Source organism: Camelus ferus, chromosome 2 (assembly GCF_009834535.1).
Source record: "Camelus ferus isolate YT-003-E chromosome 2, BCGSAC_Cfer_1.0, whole genome shotgun sequence".
In the NCBI taxonomy this organism is placed as follows: Eukaryota; Metazoa; Chordata; class Mammalia; order Artiodactyla; family Camelidae; genus Camelus; species Camelus ferus.
The window spans coordinates 7,679,102-7,694,195 of record NC_045697.1 but is presented as its reverse complement, the minus strand read 5'-3'; positions in this window follow the sequence as shown (position 1 = coordinate 7,694,195).

The window sequence follows — 15,094 nt, the reverse complement described above, 5'->3', positions numbered from 1 at the left end:
GCAAGTGCTAAATAACTATACTGTAACTTCCATTCAGACCATCTTCGGCCGGCTCCCTCGGCTTCTATTTTGTGATGGCTGCAAACTACCTGAAAATTGTCCTGGGGAATTTATTTTAGACATTGATTTCAGTTCACTCAGTGACTTTACGCATCCTGTTCTTTGAATAGCCATCTCTCTGGAGAAGGCCTGGATCATCCATACCTTCCTTCTAGTAAATAATTAAAGCCACTCAGCACTGGACAGTTATAAGGCTGCCTTTCCTGGGCCCGGCATCCTCCCATCCACTGAACACACAGGATTCTTTTGACAAATGTCATTGGTCCCCAAAGCATACTCATTCCTGGTAAGAAGTTTAATGATCTGAAGATTGCAGATCATGTCCCCTTATAATGTTAAGCGTTTATAGAAAGCACCTCCTACCTCCTGCAATTAAACGACAGTCTGTGGAATAATTAGTCACAGAGAAAGATTGTCAGGTACTTTTAGGGTTTAGCAGGATCATATCCATTTCACCAGTAATTATTCAGGCAGGCCAAGACCTTTTCAGAAAGATACTCAAAGAAATAATTTCTATTCTGCCAAATTTTATCTGCACGTGTTTTATTGTTTCAAAAGAGTTAAAGGTCAGTGGCAAGGTGAGTGATACCAAATAGGTATGCACAGGAAGAGAAATGTGAGGGACAAGGCTGTTTTTAAGAGGTAGTCTAGTGTGGTGGGGAAATTACATGGTTAGGAGTCGCTTAGAGCTAGTTACAATTCTTCATTCTGCCACTTACCTAGTGTGACCTTGACCAGGCAACATAACCTTGCCCTGCTTATTATCTGCATCTGCAATCATGGAGGGAGTGACACCTAGCTCCTGGGGTTATTGCAGGGATGCCAAGAGCTAACATACAGATACGCCTGCCCCGGGGATGCAAAACGGATAAAAGATACAAATTCACAGCCATGACAGTGAAGTTGCTAAAAAGCCAGTAATGGAAAAGTGTAAGACCCGGAACGGATTTTAGATGCTGGTGGAAATCCTATATTACAGAGATAAAGAGATTGAACATGGTGCTGTATCAAAGTCTTGGGGCCTTATTCAGGAAGTGTTACCAAAAAACAAAACAAAACAAAACAAAACTTTACAAAAACAAACACAAAAAAACAAACCTTGAGCATGATCCTTGCCTTAGGATAATAAAGGTAACGTTTTTTCACTCCACTTATTTCTTCCTCTTCATTTTTAAGTATTTTTAAAGCACATTCAGAAAGCTTTGCAATTTATTTCATAGATACTTTCATTAAAATATTATATATCATTATGAATCAGTGAGATCTAAAAGTGGGCAAGGAATCACTGAACCCACCATTGTTCAATTCATAGAAGACAATGACATGAATGACAGGTTGCAAATACCCATGTACACATATGGTCAGTCTAGTATAAACTGGGATTAAAATGAGGCATTTGGAATCTTCTAACTTTTTCCAGTGCTGCAGATTAATGGAAGCCAGATGCATATAGTGGAGACAGTTTTTAAAGGGATTATGCTCAGAACTTCAGTGGCTTTACTCTTATCTCAGATTTTTTTCTCACTTACAGAAAAGAGAACGGATTGGTCTCGCTCTGCGTATCTGCTCATCCAAAATGAAGTCTGTTTGGAAATGGTGAATGAATGCAACAGAACACCTCTCTTTCAGAATAAGCTGGTTTGGGGTAATCAGGTTTCCATCATTTCGGGAGCCAGGTTTTCTTTTCTCTTTCCTCATTTGCCCTCCTTCAGTGCACCTCCTGCACAGTAGTCAGCAGAGGGGGTTTGAATAGCAACACTACTTTACATGTAAATGGAGCCTTTCATCCAAGTATCTCAAAGCTCTCTGCAAACATCATCTAGCTGAATATAGATGATGAGCATCCTTCCAAAGCTAAGAAAACGGGTGTCATGTGGGTAAGTGACTTGCCTAAGGTCGCCCACTAAGACTGGAGCCGCTCAGAGGTTGCTTCTGATCATCTGAGGATTTAGTCTCCCCAGCTTGCCCAGGTAAGGGAATCTGTCTGCATTACAACTCAGAGCCCCTGCGCACCCCTACTTGAGTACCATTCCTTATGGTCACGTATCCCACAGTTACAGCTTTTTCATTCCATCAAGCATCTCACCCCATAATCCGTTTTACAGCTTTCTGTCAATGTTGACCATACAGACAATGTCACAAATTACTATAATCCTTGAGGTTAAAGACAGTGGTTAGGACTTTCCCTTGTTGAGTTTTATTTTCCACTTTTGAGAACTTGACTCAATGAAACATAATGCAGTATGTTAAAAAAAAAAAAAAGTAGAGTTTAGAATGAAGAGAGAATTCTCAATTCTTATTTGCAAATCTAATCTGCAGGATGAATGAAATGCAAAGGTTGATGGTAAGGGAATGCTGCGGTTGCCAAGTGGAAGCTTTTAAAACCTGGGAATGGAAAAGGCATTTCTACCGAATTATACAAGTGTGGTACTTGTGTTGGACTTCCGGAGGACCGAGTTAGGCTGTCTTAGTTACAGAATGTATATTGTAGAATATATTTTAGAAGAAAAAAAAATCTCGATTTTTCCATTTCTAAGGTGGCAATTTGTCATTAAAGCACGTATAAAGTGCTAAGAAATGTGCATGTGCAGAAGGCACCCCACACCCCGTGGGAACTCCATGATGCTTCTCCCCTGCTTGCTCACTTAAGAGTAGGTATCGTGCTCTGATGGGGTTCAAAGAAGGGAGCGTCACGGTGCTGCCTCGCACAGTGTGTCCTCAAGTGGAAAACCAGACGGCTGGCTTCGGTTCCAGTCCTGCTGCTGTCAGTGCTCTGTGTGGCCTTCCTAGGTCATGAGTCCTCTTTCAGGCACAATTCATGCAACCAAAACAGAAAGGTTGAAACCACATGATCTCTCAAGTTTCTCCCAGATCTACAATGTTATGAGTGTTCTATGCTTGGGGCATATCATGATTGTCTATGAGAGTTTTTAACCACAATATCAGCTCTAGAATACTAACTATGCTGCTCCAAATAGTGCTAATTTCCCTAGATGACTCTTTTCATTACCCTGTATCTGTGCTGTCCAGTAAGGAATCCACTGGCCACACGGGGCTATGAAACAACTGAAGTGTGTCTGTTCCAAATTGAGATGTGCTGTGGGTATAAAATGCACACCATGTTTTAAAGACTCATTAAAAAATTGTCTAAAATATCATTGTACGTTTTGATTTAATTGCTTATTGAAACTTTATATTTTGATAATTACACTGCTAAATTAATTTTATCCTTTCTTTTCACGTCTTTTAATATAGCTTCTAGAAAACTTCAAATTAGATATTCTTTTTCTACTTCTGTTGGACAGCACAAGCCTAGATAACATGAAAAATATGTACATATGTGCTTGTATGCATAGGTAGTGATAGGTGTTATATGGTTATAATCAAACTGCAGGTTTTTACCTTGAATGTATCTTAAATGCCCCTCGGAGCCAATTGACCTCAGCCCAATCACATATTATTATTCTATTTTTTGAATGAGGCTCCAATAGATCAACTGAATGGCCCTAAATCAGAAAGCTGGTAACAGCTGGTACCATGCCTGTACCTCAGTGTCTGTTTTAAATGTCACTGTACAAATCCACTTTAAAAATACTCTATATAACAGGTTCTTCCTCTTTATACTCATTTTGGTCAAGTGACGTCTTAGGCTTAGAATATTTTTTGTCCATTTTAAAGACCTTTATTGAGTCTGGCATTCTTGAACTTGATGCTGAAAGCTACTAACAACTGAGCAAAGATGTTGGGGTCTGAGGATGAACTACTCTTTCTTCCTGAAATTCTGAACAGTGGAGACATGGGACAAAGAAATAGCAAAGAGGAGAGGAGGGCAAAAGATGCTCTTCATCTCTAGAAAGCCTGTGTTGCTGGACTGCTGGACATTGCTTTTTTAATCAGTGGGCAATTAACAGAAGATTGACACCTGCTACATCTTTGTGGATCCCCTTTCTGGAATTCCTACTCTGTAGTTCACATTTTGTCCCCAGAAAGCTCTCAGTTATGTCAGACGGGCTATTAGTTACGTGAATCCCACTGTCCCTTTACATTCCTTATTCCTTATTAATTCCACATTCTATTTCCCATCTTAACTTACATCCAGCCAAATTGTCCAATACAGTATATGAACAGTTCTGCATGAGATGAAATTAAAAAAAAAAAGTTTAAATTCAACATTAAAAATGCAAAGTGATATTCAGCTAATAAAATGTGAAAAAAATGAATATAGCCCAAATTGGAATATAAACTGCCTCTAATTATAAAATTCCCAAGGAGAAATCAAAGTCCAAAGATGATTTCCCATTGTACTTTAAGTCCAAAGATGTTCAAGTTGGAAGGTATTAAAGCCCAACGCCAAATTGCCTTGCCCTTGTGAGTTAAAATTTAAAGAAGTTAAAGTCTAAAATTAATCCTATTTCACTTTTTATTCTCAGCCTCAGCTAGAGGATTGTCAGCATCAGAGGAGGTTGAGGTCCCTTTAGCGACCACCACCTGCGCTCTTTCCTTCTGGATTTTATTCCCATATTTGTACTAATTTAACACTAAACTCTCAGGGTTCTCACTTTTAAGAAGCCCTAAGAGTGAAATAAGCACCCATGGGTATCAAAGTATTGGCTCTTTGTCTACCGAATTTAGAGGTCAACACCCAACTCTTAAAACTGCTATCCAGAGAAAACTGTGCTCCTAGAATGTGTATTTAGCCTTGACAGAGACTGAAGTTTAAAACACAAGACCTGTATTTAGAATGAGTCTTACCCCTATGGTTGAATCATTGTCAACCAGAGCAGAGGCTCCGTGGTATCTGAGTAAAGGAAGATATATGGAGGAAAAAAGAACACAAACCAACCAACCAAAATCAATTTTCTTGTTTTTGCCCCTATTGGGCTAGTGTTAGTGTATACCAGTTGTGCAGTTGAAATAAGTCTTCAACTGGTGGTTACTTTTGGTTCTATCCACTAACCGGATTTCCCAGAGGAGATGGGCTCTGGGGGGGTCCACATCTGCATGATGGTTTTAAATTCCGTCTGTCGTTTGAGTCACGTGTTTCTGGTACCTCAGCACCACAGCGAGCACAAGCTCTTTGTAAACGGGTAGCATGCCACTTTAATGAGTCCAGTCTCAGTTTTAATGTTGCCAGGCCTGCCTAAGCCTGGCCTGGACACTTTAAGCTCTAACTTTACTTCCTTACTGTCGTATTCCCCGAACGCAGCTGAATTGAATTTTCCAAGAGCGAAGCCTGTATGTAGAAAGATTCTTACCCTTATGGCTGTATCATTGCCTTTTCTATGCTGGTTAGGAAAAGCTTTTCCTGTCTAGGACGCCTTGAGGCTGTAAGGTGCTCTAGAGGCCCCTCGCAATCTGGCTGACCTCTCACCCCTGTCGAGAACCTCACTTCCTGTCCGTCTAAGCTAACCGTAGTTCGTATTTGCAGTAGAGAGAACTTTGATGTCATCCTCTCTGAGTCAGTTACTTCTTTTCTGAGGCCAGAGACCAACATTTCTTATCTAGCTTGGCTGTGTCTGCCGGAGCCAGTTATGGAGACTGGGGGCCTTATCGAGGCCTGAGCACATCCGTATCCAGGTTTGCCTGTTTTCTTTGGACAAAGCCACCTAAAGCTGCAGTCATCCACCAAGGTCAAACCATCCTATGGCCAAAATATCCCTTTGTCTAAGCTTCAGCAGTTAAAAGACCATCACACAAATACAACAAGCTGCTCAGTTGAACGTATGCTTCTACAAACCACCAAGATTAAAATGTGTGGCCCATGCACTGAAGTCCTAAGTCAAAGACCCAGCATGCCGGCCCAATCACCCACTCCTTGAGCGGCTTGCTCAATGGTTTCTTTTCCCCCTCACTCATTTCTTGATCGATGTAGCCCATTCACCCGAGGTAGGTGTCTTTCAGTGGCCCGAGGAATAGCACCTCAGTTTCTCTGCCCAGATTATGAAAAAAATAAGAAATGTAACCAAGAAATGGAAAATACAAACCACATCATTTTTAGTACTAATAAAATGTGGGTAGAAAATAAGGCTTATGGTGGACATATTTGTATGTAAGTCAACCTACACTCAGTAGACCCCAGAATTAGCTGGACTCACTCTTCTAGTCAAAGGCAACACTGAATGAGATGCACCTCCACAGGTAGGACACCTGCCCAGGTAAGGGTGGGGAATGAGCAATCCTCTCATAAGGCTGTCTCTCTTCCAAATAGAAGACAAGAGGTACTTAATCTAGCCAATTATTCTCAAATTACCAACCACATGAGTCACTCCATCTTCACTTTGAAAAGTTTAGGGGCAGGGAAAAGCTGGGAGAGCTATAATTATGAGTTCTGTACAACGTGAAAAACATCTCAAAGTAGGGAAGCAGCATTACCCCCAGTCATAACTGTTACAAAATTATAACATAATCATGCATTCATCCGAATTTTATCTTTCACCCCCCATTCTTACCTTACATCTAAATGAATGCACTTGATTGAAAGTCAGATTGCTTAACTTCATATTCTCAGCTGTTCGCAGTATATGGAAAAACCAACTTTTTTTCCCAGTCTCTGCAGCAGTCCACATAATAGTCTAGATTTTCACTCATATTGATCTGATCCACCAAATTTTTTCTTCACATGCTCTGACTGTCAAGCCTGCCTGCTTGTATTCACAGTTCTCCATCAGTCAGAAATATCAGTTTTCAATGTTTGTCTATTTGAATCATAGTCATTCTACAAAGCCCTGGTAAAATCCTAGTCCTTTTAGGAAACATTCTTTAAAATTTGAAATACTCAGGTAGAATGCCTTTTCCTATCTCTATTCCCACAGCGTATTGAATTGCTCGTACGGAACTTACTTCACTCTTTCGGCCTTGTGGTATTGATGTCCGCCCCCATATTGGCTTGTCTTCCACAAACTAGCTTTAAGTTCCCAAGCAGCAGGGGTCACACTGTGCATCACCTCTGAATGTTCACAGTGCCTCCACAATTTTTTCTGCATTGTAAGACTCTAATAATGCATTTTGGGCTAAATTCCTTGTTCCAAATGCTGAAATTTATAGACAGGAAACGGTGGGGTGCAAGAAAAGGGCATTAGCTTAAGCCATCTGTATTAACCAGGATACTTCAGGTCCAAGGGGGGAAAAATCAAGCTCAAACTGATTTAAGCAAAAGGGGAATATGGTGGTGTATAGACTAGGAGGCATTTAGGTTAAAGCCATTTCCGGCAGAGTTGTGTTTATGTTTTCAAACACTGACATGAAGTCTCCATCTTTATATTCTCTTGACTCCATTTGCTTTTGCCTTATTTTCACATTTTTTTTTAATGAATCATTTTAAGAACTACTTACTCAGCCCCAAGCCCACCTCAAGATTTGAGCTTGTAATTCCGGGGAAAATGAGAGCATTATTTTCCTAATTGTCTAGAAGAGAACTCGGATCCATCTGCCTAACCTTGAATCATACACTATTACCAAGAGGCTGGGTCACAGGGGTTACGATCAGCGTCACCTGGACTTCTCTGAACTGCTGCTGTTGTTAAGAATGTACGGATTGAGGAGTGTTTTCTCAAAGAAAGACTTGCCATATACACAAAATGGCATATGCCCATTAAAGAATTAGACAGAATTATGGTCAGTCCTAGTGCAGCCATGTACCAGCTCTTTGAAATTATGCTAAGTATCAATCCTCTTTTAAACTCTTCATAAGATTTTTGTGAGGATTAAGAAAGATATTAAATAAAGCACCTAAGATACAGAACACATTCAATACATGCTAATCTTCTTAAGAAACTTCTTACACATATTTCTTAATGTCATGCATATTTAAAATAAGTATTCCTAAAAAAAATCAACAGAAAATAGAAGAAGCAGGAGAAGATGATGAATGGATGTAGAAAAGCCTCCTGAACACAGTGATGAGAATGTCAGAGACCACATATATATATTAAACTGCCCTGAAATCTCTTTGGGGGAAAATATATCACTGTGTGAATATAGTTGATAATGGCAAGCATCAGAGCCACCTTAATTGTATCCTTTGCTACAGTGAAATCCATTGCATCCAAGTATCTTTCATTTATTCGTCAAAACTCATGTATCCAAGATACTTCAAGAGAAATTGTGAACATAAATGGCATTGGGTGTATTAGCATTCAAATAGTCCATCACCCCCCTTTTGTTACCTTTTAATTCTTATATACATTACACCATAGGTGACTCTTGAAACTGAAGATGAATTTGTACAGAAGGTCAAGTATTTAAACAAAGAGCTTGTGCTCGCATTAGAACAACAGGCATCACTGCTTTGTAAATGGAGTTTAATATTTCTGAAAGGTGTCCCTTGAGGAGCAATGACAATGACCAAAACTAATTTTTAACTACGTGGGCTCACCTAGAAAACTGCACGATGGAGGCAGAGCAGTTCTGACTTCATTCCAGGTCATGATTTACGTGGCTGCTGCAAGCTGCTTCTCTTTGTACTCATCAGCCTTGTGTTTCCAACTACCTGTGCCCCGCTCTCAGTTCAGCTCTGATGTGCAACTCCAACCAACTTCATGATAAAATTCTCCGGGCTAACTTTTCTGATTCCTATCACTGATTGAGCTGATTGTTAAATCTGCAGAAACTTAAAGCCTTCTGTTAAACACAGCCTCCACTAAAGCTAAATTATACATACTTACAATCAAGTCAACTATATTGAAAACATCTTTAGTCCATTTATAAAAAGACTCACTGCTTTCCAATTATTTTAATTTATTGAAAGTCTATGTACTCTACAAGGCATTATATGCAAGATGCAGAGGGGACAATATATAACATCTGCCCTGAAAAAGCTTAGACTATCTTCTAGTGATGCTTCTCGAACTCTGGCTTGGTGCACACCAGAAATGCCATACGTTAATAAGGGAGAAGGTAGGGATGGATCCTACAGTCAAATAGATTTGGGGATCACTGGATTATACAAAGTAAACTATATTATTTTAATATATTTCATATATATGTATAAAAGTTACTGTAGAACTTTTGTATTTATACAATAATGTGTTTTAAATTGCCCAAAAGGAAGTACAATAATCAATATTTTCAGATTTAGTCAAATATTAGGACAATTTTTGGCCAGATGCATCTTCTGGAGCTGAGGTTCTATAGGGTGTGAATTTGGGAAATAAAATGCTGCTGGGATAATGTGTGTACTCGTTTTGACAGCCCACTTTTTGTCATTTGCTCTTCAATTTCATGCTGTATGATGGTGGAGAAAGGTCCAAGTCATTCCTGCCCACCCTTCTAACTTTCCTCTTGGTCAGGTCAGCTTCCTGCTAACAGAGGAAAACTGAAATGTTTCCAAAACACTGACAGGCAGGAGTCAACCCCCCAGCAGGGGAAATGACCTCTAGGTGCAGAGAGATGCTTAAAATAGATTCTTGTAAATAGCCATCCGACTCTTCATTGTGAGGCAACAATTCATTCTCTTAAGGTATTTCTTGTAACAATACGTGTCCACAGGGGATTTAGTGTTGGTTAGAAAGGACAGGGGGAGTAATGACAAAGAGTAATTCTACATAAATCAAGCCAGGGGCAAATGAGGGTGATGGACTTCACCAAACAAGGGGCTGGCAATGTTAAATCCTCTGAATTATTTCTTGCTGCACAAGCTTTTGTTGAGAATTTCTCTGAAAAAATTACTGCAGGTTATCACTGTTATCTGTGGATGTTTGAGACATATTTTATCACTAGAGGAGACAACTTTAAAGGTCTGGAAGAAAATTCAGTGGGCAGCCTTACATATCAGGGTTTTGACGAAGCAGTATTTTAGCTTCTTAAGGGAAACCACTTCAGATGTGAGGTGATGTCACTTACACTGAATGCAGTGTTCTTTCTGGTGTTACACACCCGCACACACACACATGCACACACACACACACCAGGATTTAAATGCATGGCACAGTGAATTTTAATCTTTTATCAATATTAACATTCTGAGTATAAATAATAGATAATAGTAACTGGTATCAAATACAATAACATTATCAACTTTTCTTCCCCAATACATTCTCCCTTGGAAATCTCACATAATTGTTGCAGAATTCCTTCTTTTGTCATTGTGATGATTAGAATCAAATAGTTTTTTTTGACCCAGAGCCTTCTCTGAATCTGCTGGACTGCATTTCTATCTTCCTGCTAGGCATTATCCACCTGGATAATTCCTCAGTAACTCAAACTCAACATGCCTCAAATTAGACTCATTAATCTTCTCTTTCCAAAATACTCCTATTTTCATATTTACCATTTACAAAAAAGACATAATTTTCTTCACTCCTCCTCCCCCCGAGTCAATCAAGTACAAAGCCTTTTTCTTTACTTTCCATATTTCTTGGACTCTTAGATGCTACCTTCACAATCCCATTAAAAAAATCATGAACCAACATAAACACATTTGACATAAGAAAACAAAAGCTTTTCTTTGACTTAGGCATATCAACTAATGAGCATTTTTAGACTACTACTATGAACTTGGTCATTACAAATCAGCTGCATGACCTCAGGAAAGTCACACAAACTCTCTGTGTTCCTCTTTCAAGAGGAAAATGAAACAAAGCAAAAGGAAATTGTAGCTTCATAAGGTGTATGGAGGATCCAAAGAGGTGACATGTGTAGGTTTGCTTTGCAAATCACAAAGCAATAAAAACATAAACAACTCAGCTTTTCTATTCTGTAACCTCACTAATACCATCTTGTTTAAACCTTGATGATTCCTTTTCTTCAAAAGTAGTGTTAATATTTTAACAGGATTTTCATCCAGGCTCTACGGACTTTTGAGTTACTAAAATTAAGCTTTCACTTGGTTACCTAGCCAAACTTGTTCTGCTCACCACATGACAGGCCAGTAAATTGGGAGACAAGGTATTGGGGCAAGAAATAATGACTTTATTCAGAAAGCCAGCAGACTGAAAAGATGGCGGACTGATGTCCTAGAGAACCATCTTCCTCAAGTCAGAATTTAGGCTCCTTTTATACTAAAAATGGGAGGAGGTGTGGTTATTGCAAACTTCTTGGTGTCAGAATCCTTTGTTCTTACAGCTGTCCACGTGGGTCAAGTCATGAGGTGCCTGTAAACCTCCAATAAAACAAATATTATTTTTCAATTCTGCAACTTGTTGTCTTTATATAAATGGGAAAATGTTAATATGCTTAAAGGTCAGAGCCTTGAGAATGGGCTCTCCTGTCTATTTTAGGCTCTAGGCAACGTTCTTTTGCAAAAGGTGCAGAACCAGCAGGACTGAGCACAGGAAACAGAGCCCAGGTTCAAAACCCCAAGAACAGATCTAATATGGAGTCAGATTTGTTCTTTTCTATTATAATTTTGTTTATTTGCTCACTCAATTACTTCTTTACACACATGACTTTTAATAAAGACCACACGAGGCTGAACACTATGTCATGGGCTTGAAATACAGACAGAATCTGAGCCTTCTTATGTGAAAACACAGCGACTGCACATGCTATGGTGAGTTAACACAAGTTAACGGGGAAGGCAAGTCTCTCAACACAGGACTTGACACCATGCAGTTGGTGCTCGCTGACCGTCGGGTACTGTCCCTCCATTACTGCTAATGGCCAAAGCCCACATTTCCTGGCTCCCTGCCTGGTTTTCTCTACATATAAAACACTGTCTTCCTTACGCAAACATTTGTTTCCCTGCCTTTACAGCTAAATGTCTATGATACATGATCATATCTAAGAATGTACATCGTGGTCCCATGGATTTCAATGTAGAATGAATAAACATTGAATGAATAAAACTTCCTTAATATCACATTGATGTGAAAATAAATCCCTCTAAAGCTATTCAAAAGCCCTTAAGGCAGCAGGCTATCTGGGTACCAGGAGGCACCTGGCCTTCATATCAGCACCCATGAAATAGAATAAGCCGTTCCACCTCTTTTCTCTCCCAGGCACTTACATTTCTCCAACCACTCATTTACATTACATTTCCTTTGAATCAGCAAGCGGTTTTCAAAAATAGCTCTTTTGCAGAAAGTAAATTAATCAGCGGACCTGCAGTTTTCACTGGGAGCAACACCACAAGGAACTCCCTGCATTTGTGAGCTCACCAGTGCAGTAACCTCAGTTTCTCTCTCTGTCTCTATCTCTGTGTCTCTCTCCATTTTTCTGTCTTTCTCTCTGTCTCTCTCTGTCTCTCTGTCTCTCTCTCTCTCACACACAGACACACAAACACATTCGCATTTATGTTCTATTGTGTCTCTGTGTATCCAAGGAAATTGGCTAAGTAAGCCTGTTGGTGATGAATCACTGTGCAACTGCACTGCGAAGTTAGAATAGGATTTAGTTCAAGGATTCTTGCTTTCTTCATATTTGATTAAGTCAAACCCACTGCTTCGGTTCCCCATAGTTTCTTCTATAAATATGTGCCCGAAGAACAATAACACTAGTCATAACTTATAACAATCTGCCCCACAGACATCAGAATATACCTCATGTATAAATTTGGAACATATGAAATTGCTGATGGCCGGCTGGTTTTGACATAGAAATAAGCAACTTCTACGAGTTAACCAAAAAGGACACGCCACAACTTTGTAACTGTTCTCTTTTCCCCTCCACTGGACTGAGTGCCCCTTCAGGGTAGGTATTTTGTCTTGTTCCCTTTTGTATGCAAGGCTCTGAGCACAGCACTTGGCGTAGAATAGGTGCTCATGACCGTTTGTATGGAAATACCTCTCTCTTAGAGAGTATGCATGTCGATTATGCTGGGTGATTGACAGAACACTCTTTGGTATAGATGGGGTGGGGACTATCAGAAAGGATAACAAGCTATGAGTAAGACAAAACTTGGGTCAATAGACCAGATTTAGAATCCAGGCTCTACTCATTTCTAGTTCCAAGATCTAAGCAATTTCCTTTAATCTCGCCATCAAATCACAATTCTTATATCTGTCAGATTAAATTAATTTATATCAGACATTTACTGAGTTTATAATCTGGGACATCGTCAAGTTTTCCTGCATTACCTTATTTAATAATCAACTGAATTAGTAAGAAATTACAGTTAATCCCATTTTACAGGTTGGAAGTAAAGTTCAAGGCTATGAAGATAGTAGAGAGTGCTACTGGCTTGGAGTGGTGTTTGTCCAGCTTCTAAAAGTCAGATGCCTAATCATTTAATTATGATTTTCTTCCCAAGCCCTAACTGGCAAAATTGAAATGAGAATCAAATAAGATGACAAATGCTCAAACACGAAAAATTACGAATAGTTACCACTGGTTGTACCTCTATGTTCATGGTCCACATTGGACTCTTATATATATTTTATATTATTTAAGCTTAAACTATATCCTGATGTTAGTATTCTTCCCACCATTTAATGAATAGACTGAGACTCAGAAAGAAATCACTGCCCATAGTCACCAGCTGACATGTCACAGTCTTAAAATCTTAAAAACCTATAAAATAGGAATGACGGGAGCTCTGTAATTTTAGGAATTAAATGGCACGTCGCACTTTGGAAACCTTTTGTATTATGCACATGGCGGGATGCACTTGCCATGATTCTCCCTGTCAGTGTGTCTCATCAGCCAGCAGGCATGTTAGCAAAACCTCCTTAGTTGGAAGAATATTTATTATAGATGAGTCCATGTGGGCAATAAACAACTTTGAATGACACTGGGGATAAGGGGAAGATGATGTGTTTAAATGATGATAATGGCACAGTTTCTTCTGTTTACAAAAAGAAACTCGAAGCTGAACCTGTTGAAAAACAGAAAATTTTAAAACTATGAAGTTTTGTTACCAAGTACAAACTCGTTCTGCTCACCGAACGACAGGCCAATAAATTGGGAGATGAGGTGTTGGAGCAAGGAATTGTGACTTTTATTTGGAAAGCCGGCAGACTGAGAAGATGGCTGACTAATATCCTGGAGAACCATCTTCCCCGAGTCAGAATTCAGGCTCCTTCTATACCAAAAAGGGTATTGGGTGTGGTTGATTGTTGCAAAATTCTTGGTGTAGGAATTCTTTGCTCTTAGCATCCTTTACTCTTCCAGCTGTCCACGTGGGTCAGGTCATGGTTCCCCTGTAAAACCTCCAACAAAACAAAAATTATTTTCCATACTGCAACTTGTTATCTTTATATAAGTGTAAAAGTGTTAATATCCTTAAAGGTCAGAGACTTGAGAATAGGCTGTCCTTTATATTTCAGGCTATAAGCAACATTCTTTTACAAAAGATACAAAGCCAGCATGACTAAGCCTTGGAAACAGGGCACAGGGTTAGAGCCAAAGGAACAGATCTAACATGGAGTCCAATTTGTTATTTTCTATTACAGTTTGAAGATTGAGCTTAGCTGTCTGCTTGAGAATTTGTGATTTGGAAGTAGCTGTTTTCAATGTCACTGCTCAAGACATCAGAAGAGCGTGGCCAGCAGCACACACTGTAGGGGGCTGTACAAATGGGAGGCACCGGATGCATTCGCCCCCATCCTTTCTTTGGCTGCTTGTAAGGAGGCTGTGTCTCTTCCTAGACCTCTTGTCGCTTCCAACTCTCTGCTGTCTTGATAAGCTGTACGTTCACGCTCTGTCAGTGCACCCTCCACTCTTGTTTATCCAAAGTCACCTACTTTAACACACTCTCTCAGATCATTTTCTCACCATTTATATCTAAGAAGCTTTGCACATCCAGGTGTGTGGATAAAACTATTCTCCTCGGTCAGATAAGACTTTATTTTGTAGATCATGCTATACTCAGCGCAGCTATCTATTATTTTTGAGCTGTCTTGCTGATCTTTGTGGACAGGTCCTAGGCCCTCCCTGGTCTTCCTAAATACATCTGGATCCCCCTAAGCTCTATATGGGCTTTCACTGATGCTCTGCCCCCCCAGTCATGTCGCTCAACATGCTCAGTCTCAACCCCCTGGATTATTTCTCAGATTTCTTCCCTGTACTCTACACGCCGAAAGAGTGGCAGCGTGATCTTCCCAGTTTACTACTGTGTCCTTAGGTCCCAGTCATATACAACTGACACCAGACTTCCACG